The sequence below is a fragment of the Melanotaenia boesemani genome, chromosome 7 (genome assembly GCF_017639745.1).
Source record: "Melanotaenia boesemani isolate fMelBoe1 chromosome 7, fMelBoe1.pri, whole genome shotgun sequence".
NCBI lineage: Eukaryota > Metazoa > Chordata > Actinopteri > Atheriniformes > Melanotaeniidae > Melanotaenia > Melanotaenia boesemani.
Window position 1 is genome coordinate 38,404,722 of NC_055688.1, and position 14,060 is coordinate 38,418,781.

Below are 14,060 nucleotides of genomic sequence, written 5' to 3' on the forward strand. Positions count from 1 at the left end.
GTTCAGCCTCACATGCAGATCTCAGTTTGTACTTTTCTGTTTTTTTTCCAGTTTTTCTCCGCTTTGCCTTTGTTAACCTCCTGAACCCCGAATGACTTCTGGTACTTGTGCACAGCCAAGACATGGTTTCCGCTTCATGTAAAACCAGCAGCCAGGCAGCCTACTGCTCCCAGTGAGATGGGTTAAAGCAAAGGACTCATTTCACTGTGCTTTGTGAGAGATTCTGTCAAAGATCTCTTCAGATGAGCAGCTGAATTCACGAAAAGCCTGATTGAGTCATATAAGCAGGCGTTAGGTATCATGTTTAGAGGTCCCTCCCCTCCACTGTGGGACAGCCTGACATAGATGTAAGTCAGGAATCAGTGGATCAATACTCTGATCACCGGCTCCAACCTGTTCATTTCCCACAGAGGAAGCAGTTTGAGTTGGCAGCTACATCCAGGCACGATGCCATAGCTGTATTAATACACTCCATCAAAGTTTGAAGCTGCAGCTCTTCAGTCAGTCTTCTCTGGACGAAAACTACTGGACTCACAAACAGAAACAATCATTTCCAAGTGAAGGATATTCTCCACAGTAACGCCTGAGGGATACAGGTCTAAAGTCCAACTACGCGAAAATCAATTCTAACCACATCAGTTTTTCCCAGGAATGCAGCGATGAAAGTGTTGGCGAGCCAGGCACATGTTGCGGCTGCAGGGAAACCAAAACAGCCTGAACCACAGCACTTTTTAACTTTTGTTTGGTTCTCCAGAACAGATTTTCATATATAAAACTATAAACAGCACATAGATGATGGGCAACAGATCACAGCCTCTCTTTGGACCGCATCCCAGAGCTAGGTTGGGCTCGGTGAAGAGCTGAAGCATCCATATACGAACAGGATGGTTTAGCTCAGGATGCAAAAATATGCTGAAAATTACTTTTAAAAATAAAAAGATTGCTGGCTGTGTGTTTGATGCATTAAATGCAGTTCAGTAACATTTGGGACTGAAGAGTAGATGAGAACTATCCATGGTGAGAACTGTCCATGATGAAAACTATTCATGGTCAGAACAATCCATAATGAGAACTATTCATGATGAGAATTATTCATGTTGAGAACTATTCATGATGAGAACCATTCATGATGAAAACTATTCATGGTGAGAACTATCCATGGTGAGAACTATTAATGATGAGAACTATTCATGATGAGAACTATTCATGATGAGAACTATTCATGGTGAGAACTATTCATGATGAGAACCATTCATGGTGAGAACTATTAATGATGAGAACTATTCATGGTGAGAACTATCCATGACGAGAACTATCCATGTTGAGAACTATCCATGATGAGAACTATTCATGGTGAAAACGTTTCATGATAAGAACTATTCATGGTGAGAACTATTCATGATGAGAACCATTCATGGTGAGAACTATCCATGGTGAGAACTATTAATGATGAGAACTATTCATGTTGAGAATTATTCATGGTGAGAATTATTTTTTCTGCCTCGTCTGAAATAACATCCCAAACTTTTCGAGGTGAAAGTTAAAATTGCTTCCTCCCACCGTCCAAAGGCATGAATGCTAGGTTAATTGATAACTCTAAATTCTCTCTAAGAGTAATGGTTATTTGTCCCCTATGTGTTGGCCCTGCAAAAGACTGGTGACCTGTCCAGGTGTACATGCCTCTCACCTGTTAATACAGGGATAGGCTCCAGCTTCTCCACGACCCGCATGGACTATGCGGTACAGAAAATGAATGCTTTAAAATGTCCGGCTGTGGTCAGGCATTCTGTTTCTCAGTCTGCTCCAAGATGCCCTCATTTCTCTGAAAAGAAACATAAACAGGCGGACATAAAAATCCTTTCAGCGTTTTAGTCTGTGCCAGCAGCACTTAGACTGATCCTGACTGGTTGTCTTTCACAGGAGAGACCACAGTGCTGCCTAATGCTTCAAGATCAGCTGTAAATCTAATTTGGGTCCTTTTAGACATTTTTGTAAAAATAAATAAATAAATAAGCCAGAATGTTCATGTTAAGAGATAAAAGTTGACATTTCCTGATGTCCAGTGACTTTACTGACTGTGTAAAACTGCTCCTCAAACTTCGTTCAAACCCCTGTGGAATCATCGTCCCTCCTGACGTCCACAACGCCGGGCCATCGGGGCCTGGCTCATAACTAAAGGAACGCTTTTACATTTCAAACATTGCAGCAGGACGTGTTTCAGACGTTAGAAACTCAGAACGTTTTCATGGAAAAAGGTGCTAACAACATGGAAGATGTCCTCTCTTGTTTCCCTCCACGGATATTGTACCATAATGTTCGGATTAAACTATCAGAATAAAAATGCTTCATATGCAAAATGAAAGTGAACACTGCTCATACATTTCACTCATAAACTTGCATTTATATTTTATTTATATATCAGGATTATTATAAATTTGACATGGGCACTATTTTTGTTACTTTTATTTCTTATGTACTCCCTGGAGCATCTCCAGGGGTTCCTGTCTCCCAACAGAGAAAAAGTGGTGTAGAGCATGAAATACAAAGTGGAATTTGATGCAAGCAACAGCCTGAAAAAGCTGGAACTGAGGCTGCGAGCAGTTCAGAGCACGAATCTGTGTTTGTGCTGGTTGTTGTCTGGTTCTTCATGTTGAGCCTGTGGTTTTTCATATGGGACAGATCTGCAAGCGTCCAGCATCCGGCTACAGAACGGGGTCTGGAACGATCCAGTTGGAACAGCCACAGACCTCCCGGCAAAACGGCTCGTCTACATGGCAGCAAAATCTCAACACACGCCTCTGAAGCAGTGATGCCAGCACACAGACTCCGGGGGTTTGCTATGTGGGGTGGTCGCTAGCAGGAAGAGGGTCATACAGCCAGTTCTCAGTGTGTAAAGCTAGCAGCTTCGTCTGCCTGCTAGTGTTTATCTGCTAGAACTCTACTTCCACCAATGAGAGAGATTTTTTTAATGATAATTTAAAAAAATTTACGTTATAAAAATATAAATAATGGCACAATTTTCATCATGGTTTCAATTTAACAGAAAGAAAGTTCAACAAAAGACAAGATCATTAAACTTAATAAACTAATTAATCAAGACTCGTCCTAGAAGTTAAAACGGGGGAAAAGGAAACGAACTGGATTTATAATTATTGTTAGCTGCTTGTATTAACCTTCGTTACTCGCCGAGGTCCCGCAGACGCGTTTAACCGCCACAAATACAGTTATGTTCATGTTCGTGTTGCTGATGTTGTTGTGACTGATTTTCTTTTTCTACGGCTTGTCTGTCTTCTTATAGGTGCTCCTGATGATTGTTTGTTTTCTTGAAGGGCGGCAGCTGGGCAAGGTAGAGTGGTTGTTTTGTAAGCCGAGGGTTGCCGGTTCAATCCTCGGCCAAGTTGAGTTCATGTTAAAGTGTCCTTGGGCAAGACACTGAACCCCCAAGTGCTCCTGATGGGTCGTGGTTGGCGCCTTGCATGGCAGCTTCCGCCATCAGTGTGTGAGTGTGACATACGAATTAAAGCGCTTTGGGTACAGAAAAGTGCTGTATAAATACGAAGCATTTACCGTTTAAAGATGAGGGTGTTTTTTGTTGTTGTTTTTTTGTTTTGTTAAGATTGAACATCAGGTGCTGTTACTCTCTCTTTTTCTTTCTCTTTTGTTTTCTTTCATTTGTTTGCTGTCTCCTTCTTACTCCCTCCAACCGACTTGTCAGGTCCTGCATAAATATGTAAAATCAACTTAAATTACCAAGAGGAGCTTTCTATTCATGAAACTCCCCTTGGCAAAGCAAATGTGTTCAGCACAACACAGCAGCCAGACCATCATTCTGCCGCTACCGTGCTGGACAGGACAAGGTAGAAACAAACAAACAAACTTAACTGAATGCATAAATTAGTTAAAAGTTTCAAGAAATAAATTATATTATATGATTACGGATCATTACAATCTCAGACACGTAGGAGGCCGGCGGCCATTAACGGCATAAAACAAACAAGTTTAAAATCGATCCTGAAACGAACTGGAAGCCAGTGGAGCGACGACAGCGCGGGAGTTATGTGTTCATGTCTGGATGTGCTCGGTAAAATTTGGGCAGGCAGCGTTCTAGATAAGATGGAGACATGAACCTGAAGACTGATTGAAGCCAACGTAAAGGGCTTCACAGTCCAGTCTGGAACTCATGAATGCATAGATTGCCTTCTCAAGATCCTGCCGACTGACAAAGGCTTCCTTTGGCCAAAAGTCGAAGCTGAATAAAGCTCGTTCTAACAACAGAATTAACCTGTTTATCAAGTCCGACACTGTCACACGTTACACCCAGATTTCTTACGTGATTTAAAAAAGGGGACCAGAGTTCTGCAGTTTGTGAAAACATTCGACATAGATGACGTACCAAACAAGTTACATCCAGTTTAGCTGTCAATCAAGAGCAGAAAGTTCTGTGCCAACCTGGGATTTACATCATTTGTATAACCCAGTAGCTTAGTAAGTGCAGCGTTTGGTCCCATGGCAGATATATCTGCACATCATCAGCATAAAAATGAAAAGACACGTTTTCTCATAAATGATCCCAAAGGTAGCAAAAATAATGAAAAGAGAACAGATTGCTGTGGTATCCCACACGAGATGGATGCATGTGAAGAGCAGAGATCACCAATCGTTACAGAAAAGCTCATATTTTCCTGGTATGACTTAAACTATAGGAGAACGTTGCCATGGATACCAACATACTGCTCTAAAACCTTGAAAGAAAAAGACAGATGGGAGACGGGCCTAAAAGCGGACAGCATGGAGGGTCAAGGTATTGAATAATATTCTTGGACGATGAAAACTATTGCCATAATGGATAACAGATCTTTGGACTTGGCCTGCTCCAGAGCTCTCTGGTAAGCAACCAAACAGACCTTAACAAGCCAGAGATACATGCAGTCAGTCCTTCATCCACTGTCGCTCTGCCTGCATTGTTGTTTGAGCAGACGGGTGTGGTCATTCAACCAGGGATCAGTCTGGTTCCGGTGCTTTTTGACGAAAAGGGGCAACAGAGTCCAGAATAGCAGAACATGCAGAATGGAAAGTGGAGCGCAGGCTATCTGGGCAAAGGGGAGGAACCAGTCCACCGTCAGCATGCAGCTGAGAGTCCCTGAAGGCCATGGCAAACTCTCCAGCTGTTGATGAGGTGAAGATACAGGGTCTGCAAGCTGGGGAGAGGCTTGTCGCAGGTGGGGGGACAATGGGGAGGTGATACGAGATGGCAGTGCCAGCTATTTCTCTGAGGGAAACCGAAGGCCCGTGAGAAATGACAAGATCAAGAGTGTGTCTATGTTCATGTGTTGGTGCACTAACAGGCTGAGAGACACCAAAGGAATCCAAAAGGCAGTTTGCCTGCACAGCAGATGTGAAAATTAAAGTCCCCGCAAATCAGTAGCTTATCAGACTTTGGGACGATTTAAGAGAAAAATTCTGAAAAATCTTAAAGAAAGTCCTTATTAAATTTGGGTGGGAGATAAACTGGCACACAGCACGGGGCAGGCGAGATCCATCACAACCAGCTGCACTCCAAAGCTGGAATATTTATTTCCTGTTATCAGCTGGACCGCCGCCATGACCGGTAGTTCACAGGGTGCTGAAGAAGGAGTAGCTGGGGGAGGAGCTCCGAAAAGGCCTTCGTTCAGCCAGGTCTCTGTCAGCAAAAGGAAATCTAGGTCATGTGTTGTGAAAAAGTCATCCAAAATAAATGTGTTGTTTGTGAGGGATCTGGTATTAATCCGCATCGTACGAACTGAGCATTGGCCAGTCGGGTGAGAGAAAGACCAGAGATTCCCCGACACGAGCCCCGATGGGAGATCTGCACTGGCCGAGAACAGGGGAGGAGCAGACCAGTATCTAGGAGAACTGGCTGGACCCACCGATATCTATACTCCGTGGAACAGATCATTGCCACTGTAGTCCGTGGACGATCCGATCAGAAAACAGGGATCGTGACGGGAAGAAACCAGGAGAGATTTCAGTTTAACCAGGAATCCTCGCTTTCCGCATCTTCTGTGGCGAACTAGAGGAATGGATACCAGGACGGGCAGAGACATCTTTAAATGTCCATCAGAAAGCCAAATCATCAGTTTTTCCAAAGAGTCACGAATATTAAGAAGCATCAGGTGATCATACACCTGCAGCTGTAACACGCTCCATGTCACAAGCAGCAGACACTGAAGAAGATGGCCGGCCAGACACAAGGCGCCATCTTACCAATCTCTGGAGTACGATTTTATTATTATAATTATTATTATTATTATTGTAATTATTATTATTATTGTTATTATTGTAATTATTATTATTGTTAAGGATTTTTCCTCAAAGCCTTCTCCAGCACATCCCAAAGATCCTCCGTGGGGTTCAGGTCTGGACTCTGTGGAGGCCGATCCATGTGTGAACATGATGTCTACTGTTCCCTGAACCACTATTTCTCAGTTTGAGCCCCATGAATCCTGCACTGAGCCATCAGGGAGGATGGAATAACCTGCTCATTCAGGATATTCAGGTACCAGCTGAGCTGTTCTGACGTTCATTATTAAACATGGTCCTAAGTTCTACTGCTGTTTTTCTTCCATCTGATTCCACCAAACGTTGAAGTGATCCCCATCATTCAGGATGCTTTTTTAACCACATTCCTTCCTGTGAGATGATGGCGATGAGTGAAACTCCTTAAAGAAAGGACATTAAATTCACTACACAGGTGGTAACTGTTCCACACAAGGTCCATGACTCCCAGAGGAAACGTGCTCTGGATTTCGAAGGTTGGGAAGACATCAGGTTTTCTTAATAGCAATAAAAAAAGTCATGAAATAATTTGTCTTCCAGATACAGCTTTACTATAACTAATAACACAAACATTATGTTATTCATGATTATAAGAACATAACTGGGAGCACATCTTAATGAAGCGTGTAGTGGGTACATTACTAAAAAAAATGTTTCTTGTGTTCTTCTGCAATCCTTCTTGTTTAACAAATCCTAATTATAGGTATAAGTCATGGTAATGGTCTTTGTAGATAGAAATCCTGTTGACATACCATGGTTCACTTGTAATCAATAGCTCCAAGCTTATCAGTGTTCGGGGTAAGCCAGAAACAACACCTGCTTTCCCTGATAACAGCAGGCACTATAAGTGATACAGATAGGTCCTGCTGGAAAAGATTGTGTGTTCTCACAGGAAAAAAGGAAAAATTGTCATCAGGTGATCAGTTAGAAATCAGTATTTATAGAATGGCTGCTGCAAACCTCCGTATGTTTTACAGGATGGTTTTTACAGTGCTGTCCCTGTTGGTGTTTGGTACTGGTGTTAGTTTGAATGTTGACGACAGCCCAATATTATGTCTGTTGGAGGAGAACCGCCATTCGTCAAGGAATGCCTTCTGTATGAAGGTTCAGGGTTGAATTCCTCCACATGGACACATAATTTATCCCCGGTGCCCCCTAGATGACCGTCCCCAGCACAGGTGGAGAAGATGGTGCAGGGAGGGCTGATGGATGGATGGATGGATGAGTGGATGGATGGATGGGTGGATGAGTGGATAGATGGATGGATGGATGAATGGATGGATGGATGGATGGATGGATGGATGGATGAACTGATGGATGGATGAATTGATGGATGGATGGATGGATAGATGGATGGATGGATGAGTGGATGAATGGATGGATGGATGGATGGATGGATGGATGAGTGGATGAATGGATGGATGGATAGATGGATGGATGGATGAGTGGATGAATGGATGGATGGATGGATGGATGGATGGATGAGTGGATGAATGGATGGATGGATAGATGGATGGATGGATGAGTGGATGAATGGATGGATGGATGGATGGATGGATGGATGATGGATGCGTCTGTATTTGCTGAATGTAGGTCTGTCCTTGTTTGTCTATTTGTCGTCCAGCCTGTTTGATCCTCTTCCCTCCGTCTAACAGCAGCTTTCTCTCCTCCCGTTTGCTCCCTCCTCCTCCAGCAGCCGGTCTCTCCTGCAGAGCTAACTGTCTCATTACCAGGGCTGTGTGGCCTAACATTCGCATTCTCCTCCTCCTCTGTTTTACGTCTCTGTTCTGCTTCTGTCTCAGACGTGGACATCTCTCTTCAACGTCTCTTTTACCCAAGCCATCCCTCTGTCTGTCCTCAGTCATCCTCCAGGTTTCATTTCACACATTCTGCACCTGTTTCTCCCTCCCATCTCTTTCCAGGTGTTTCATCCTTTCCTAACTCTGCACTTTATTTCCCGTCTCCCTCCAACCTCTCTTACCTTGGCAGCCCTCAGTGCTATCTCAGCCTACAGAGACCGGTCTGCTCAGGAGGAAGGAAGATAGAGAGAGGAGAGAGTAAAACTCCTCTTCCCATTGGCTTGATTCCAGGCCAGTTAATTGGTTTATACGGCAGCTCTGCCTGGGTTACCATGCAGTCATCTGCTGTGTGCAGGTATGAAGTCAGAAATGAGACAGAAAAATGAACATTTTTCTAATGTGTGTGTGTGGACGGGATTTAGACGTGAAGCGTATTTGTTATTGAACTATTACAGAGGGAGGGAAAGAAAAGTTGAGGAAACGGAAAAATGAATCAGCAGTTAATTGGTGGAGAAGTAAAAAGCAGCTAAATGCAATTTAAAGCTTTAGAAGAGCGAATGTGGCCAAAAATAAAGTAGCAAATGATAGACATGGATGGACGGAGCTCATGGAGGAAAAGAAGGGAAACTGCTGTTGTTTTTACTGCTGGTTTCGTGTAAATCACGTTGCCACGCTCCCTTCCAGCACCATGAAGGAAGTATGAGCATGTGGCTGATCAAGGACATGTCGACTCCTCTTATCTAATAAACGGTTATCATGTAACATGTAAATTACACTCAGCCAAGCTGAATAAATCCTGAAACATTCTGATAACGAACTTTTCCTTTGACGGGTGTGAATGGAAAGTTTCAGCAGATGCTTGGTGGAAGCTGTTTCCTTGGGATGCAGAACAAGATGAGAAGCTGAGAAACAGCCGATAAGCTGACACAAATATCTCTGGAGAATATGCAAACCTGTCATGTTCATCCTGATATTTAAAAGAAACGTTTAACATGCTTTGTTAGGAATCCCACCTGGATGAAGAGTCCTGAGTTTGAGCATCTAACTGTGAAAGCAGATATGATCAGTTAAACTCACTGTAAAATACAAAATTGGTTTCAATATTTTTGTGCTGGATGATGAACGGAATTTTAATCTCAGTGACGGTCTGGGTTTTCAACGATCATAAAAATAAAATGATCCGATGTTTTGCTCCTTCTCAGTTTACTCTTGTGCAGTTTTCAGCTGCAAATCGAGCCGCTGGCATCACAGCACTCTGCTACAGACTCCTTCCTCCGCCCATAGCACTCTGCTACAGACTCCTCCCACCGCCCATAGCACTCTGCTACAGACTCCTTCCTCCGCCCATAGCACTCTGCTACAGACTCCTCCCACCGCCCGCAGCGCTCTGCTACAGACTCCTCCCTCCGCCCATAGCACTCTGCTACAGACTCCTCCCTCCGCCCATAGCACTCTGCTACAGACTCCTTCCTCCGCCCATAGCACTCTGCTACAGACTCCTCCCACCGCCCGCAGCACTCTGCTACAGACTCCTTCCTCCGCCCATAGCACTCTGCTACAGACTCCTCCCACCGCCCGCAGCGCTCTGCTACAGACTCCTCCCTCCGCCCATAGCACTCTGCTACAGACTCCTCCCACCGCCCATAGCACTCTGCTACAGACTCCTCCCTCCGCCCATAGCACTCTGCTACAGACTCCTTCCTCCGCCCATAGCACTCTGCTACAGACTCCTCCCACCGCCCGCAGCGCTCTGCTACAGACTCCTCCCACCGCCCATAGCACTCTGCTACAGACTCCTCCCTCCGCCCATAGCACTCTGCTACAGACTCCTTCCTCCGCCCATAGCACTCTGCTACAGACTCCTCCCTCCGCCCATAGCACTCTGCTACAGACTCCTCCCTCCGCCCATAGCACTCTGCTACAGACTCCTCCCACCGCCCGCAGCGCTCTGCTACAGACTCCTCCCTCCGCCCGCAGCGCTCTGCTACAGACTCCTCCCTCCGCCCGCAGCGCTCTGCTACAGACTCCTTCCTCCGCCCATAGCACTCTGCTACAGACTCCTCCCACCGCCCGCAGCGCTCTGCTACAGACTCCTCCCTCCGCCCATAGCACTCTGCTACAGACTCCTCCCACCGCCCATAGCGCTCTGCTACAGACTCCTTCCTCCGCCCATAGCACTCTGCTACAGACTCCTTCCTCCGCCCATAGCACTCTGCTACAGACTCCTCCCACCGCCCGCAGCGCTCTGCTACAGACTCCTCCCTCCACCCATAGCACTCTGCTACAGACTCCTCCCTCCGCCCATAGCACTCTGCTACAGACTCCTTCCTCCGCCCATAGCACTCTGCTACAGACTCCTCCCACCGCCCGCAGCGCTCTGCTACAGACTCCTCCCTCCGCCCGCAGCGCTCTGCTACAGACTCCTCCCACCGCCCATAGCGCTCTGCTACAGACTCCTCCCACCGCCCATAGCGCTCTGCTACAGACTCCTCCCACTGCCCGCAGCACTCTGCTACAGACTCCTCCCACTGCCCGCAGCGCTCTGCTACAGACTCCTTCCACCGCCCATAGCGCTCTGCTACAGACTCCTTCCACCGCCCGCAGCGCTCTGCTACAGACTCCTCCCACTGCCCGCAGCACTCTGCTACAGACTCCTCCCACTGCCCGCAGCGCTCTGCTACAGACTCCTTCCACCGCCCATAGCGCTCTGCTACAGACTCCTTCCACCGCCCGCAGCGCTCTGCTACAGACTCCTCCCACCGCCCGCAGCGCTCTGCTACAGACTCCTCCCACCGCCCGCAGCACTCTGCTACAGACTCCTCCCACTGCCCGCAGCGCTCTGCTACAGACTCCTCCCACTGCCCGCAGCGCTCTGCTACAGACTCCTTCCACCGCCCATAGCACTCTGCTACAGACTCCTCCCACCGCCCGCAGCGCTCTGCTACAGACTCCTCCCACCGCCCATAGCACTCTGCTACAGACTCCTCCCACCGCCCCAGCTGCTTTGCTTTTATTCAGCGTGAGTTGTAAACACCTCTAAAGTTCTGAGCTGGACACACAGAGGCGACGTCGCTCCTTCATCATTTTCTATGGAACTTGTGCGATGAGGTGAAAATGGCCGCCCTCCTCCAGCCAAGCAACAGGCGACACTCGTGCATGTGAAACGTTGCGCTCGTTCACGTAGACGTGCACACGGGGATGACACGACACAAGAAAATAGAAAATGTTCAATTTTTGTGTGGCGACTAAATAATCCAGCAGCTTCCAGAGAAACAGAAAGACAAACGTTAGAAACAAACTGAACTTTTTCTCTCTGAAGACCAGCGCTCAGTTAACACAGAACAACCCGGATTTAAGAACCTCATCACCACTCTGGACAAACGGCATCATGGCCACCTGGTCTCCATGTCAGTGGAGAGTCTCTCCTGCTCTGGATGAAGGACGTGGCTCCAGTCCAACGTTTTGCCACCGCTACGGACCTGTGGTCAAGCTGCACCATAGAGCCGGATATGACGCTGATTTCTACGTGAAACCGAAGTGTCTCCTGACTCATTTTTCCAGATCACACCGGGCAGAACATGGCTGCTGGTCTGAGACCAACTAGAGCTACTGGGACCTGGAGGAAAGATGCTGGTCTGGATTACCACAGACACACTGGCTGCCTCTCTCTCTCTCTCTCTCGATAGATAAATAGACAGAGAAAAGATTCACATTATTAAAGTAAATAATAAATAATCGTGTTAAATAATCAAGATTAAATTAAATCAAAATATCGTAATTATGATTTTTGCTATTATCGAGCATCCCTTAGCACTAGAAGTCCCAGAGAGGGGTCAATTGACCTTTCTACCTTTACAACCCAGAGATGGGTCGATTGACCAGTAGGATTTTAGCTAAAATCCTGTCTTAAGCTGTGAACAGCTTCTTTTGTTTGTAGACGAGTCAATTACTGGCACACCCCAGGAGGGCGCATACTTAGGGGAGACACTGTAGACTCTTGAAACTGGACTGTCAACTTTTGCCCAAAGCTTGGCTTGAGACACTGCTTGGTCCCCTGAGTATGAGATTGGAGTAGACCTCAAACAGATTCAGAAAGGTTTTCCTGCATTCTAGTATATTTCAAATAATTAAAAATATATTTGATATGATATATGATATATACCTCCTCGACACATTTGTGTGCTTTTAGAAGAAAAAAAAAAAGATAATCATTGTGGGCCTTCAATAAAAAAGCAAACAATTTAGAATGATATGACAAAATGATGAATTCATATTTTTTTAAAAAATCACTTTAAAAGGTCCAGCTCTCCTCTTTTCATACAAATGAAAAAATACAAATTTTTCAGAATTTTTTACCAATTTTTCAAACTTTCTAACCCAATGTTCATGTACCTTATGTCCAAAAAGCCCAAGCAATGAACAATTTTGAATATTTAAAATGAACATTTTTTGATTGTGGTGGTACAGGCAGGGTCTGTGAGTAAAATATCCAGAAGCATTAGTGTCTAAGTCAAGAGGGCATAAATGTCAACATGACAAAGATATAAAAGAACAACTGTGAATTTTTTCCAATGCTTTTTATTTTTGTCATAAAAAAAACAACAAAACAGTTAAAATAATGCAAGTAATGAAACAATTTCACAAATATTTACACAAGGCTACAGTGGCATGCCCTTGTGTGAATGGCTTTTCTGCTCTTTCAGCAGTCCGTCTGTGCTAAGTCCAAACATGCTTGGCACTTCCATGGTATCTCCATCCTGCATTTGCCACATGTGTATTTGTAGCAGTCAACACATCTTACAGTTGCGCAATTGTTCTTGCATCGATGGTTGACCTGACATTTTGCCCTTTTCCCAGGGCTAGGTGTGGGAGGTTGCTGCTGAAGCAGTTGCTCCTTATGTGCCTTCTTCTGACTCACATGAGAGTTGGCCAACTCTTTCGCGAGCTCAACCAGGAAGTCCACTCTTCTCTCCTGCACTCCGGTGCATTCCTTATGAAGAACATGAGCGTTCAGTGCCGCCATGTCGATCATGTTGTAGAACACGGCGACTGGCCATCTCCGTGTTCCTGCACGCACGCTGTACTCCCGCACCATCTGGTCCATCACACCCACACCACACTTTGTGGTGTTGTATTGTGTGACAGTGTTTGGCTTCCTTTTGGTGGTATTCTCAGTCTCAACCACATTGTGCATGCTGCTGAGAAGATAGACAGTCTTTTTCCGTTTCGGCGCATATACTGTGAGTGTTGCACCAGTGGTGGAAAACACTCGAGTGGTGAATTTAGTGTGGTCCTTCAGTCTAGTTGACTGAGGAATTTCCCGGCGAATCTTGTTGACTGTGCCAAGGATGGTGGTTTTCCGGCTAAGCAGTCGTTGCGCAAGGGACAGCGATGTAAAAAAATTGTCTGTTGTTACAGTTCTGCCCTTATCCATGAACGGCTCCATCAGCCTCATCACTACACTCTCAGAGAGTCTCTCTCCACTGGGACGACTGGGGTCCTTGCCAAGATATGGCAGGATATTGCAAATGTACTTTGATTTCAAGTCACAAGCCAGCCAAAACTTAATGCCAAATTTGTCCGGTTTTGTTGCAATGTACTGCAGAAAACTGCAGCGAGTCTTTGTCGGGAAAAGCTGTTCATCAATAGTGATGTGTCGACCAGGGTTATAAGATCTGATGCAGTTATTGACAAAAGATTCCCACAGATTAGAAATTGCAGCAAACTTATTTGTCTCCACTCGCTCACTGCGTGTGAACATGTTATCAAAGCGTAGGTGTTGCATGATGTTTTGGAAGCGCTTTCGGGCCATAGTAGCAATGATTCGTGGGTTTCCCAGCTCTGCTGACCAATTGTCACGTAGTGATGGAACTTTCTTCACCCCCCGCAAGATAATAATTGCAATAAATGCCATTAGTTCTGGGAGGTTCATGAACCAATCTGCCT